The 498-nt window shown below is 44.4% G+C and overlaps 1 pseudogene; it reads left to right on the top strand.

Moving 5' to 3' along the window:
* Positions 1–373, top strand: part of LOC119591684 — a 651-nt pseudogene extending 278 nt beyond the window's left edge.
* The last annotated feature ends 125 nt before the right edge of the window (positions 374–498 follow it).

Raw genomic sequence — 498 nt, 5'->3', positions numbered from 1 at the left:
TAGATAGATATGCGACCAGGTAGATGAAGTAACATTCTTATTATTCAAAATATTTAATAAAGATTATCCAAACGATCCCTTCTTTACAGCTGTCTCTGTTTCTGGTCGTGATGGTGACCCTGTCTGGCTTGTTCAGCTGGGCCAGCGCCATGCCTCACCCCGACCCAGAAGGCTGACCCAGCTGGCTTCGGCAGCTTTCATGGCGGAGGTGGTCATGGCTTCCACAGGGGCCATGGAGTTGGAAGGGTTCATGGCCAAGCCTTTGCCAGGGGTCACAGTCGTGGCTTCGGTGATCGTCATGGCCAAGGCATTTACGGATAATGAAAAGGACGCCAGATATATACCACTGCAACCAACCTATTTGTATACTAGAGGAGATGCAAACCATTATCATACTGTAAGATGGAATTCATCTCTTCGTTTTAGAAATAAATTGCAAAATCAAAATCCTTACATAATTTGTTTATCAAACTCAAAGGTAGAGTATCTTCTTACTTG

Source organism: Penaeus monodon, chromosome 29 (genome assembly GCF_015228065.2).
Source record: "Penaeus monodon isolate SGIC_2016 chromosome 29, NSTDA_Pmon_1, whole genome shotgun sequence".
NCBI classification, from domain to species: Eukaryota; Metazoa; Arthropoda; class Malacostraca; order Decapoda; family Penaeidae; genus Penaeus; species Penaeus monodon.
The sequence above is the reverse complement of the archived record's forward strand: the minus strand, read 5'-3'. Positions and strand labels throughout refer to the sequence as shown.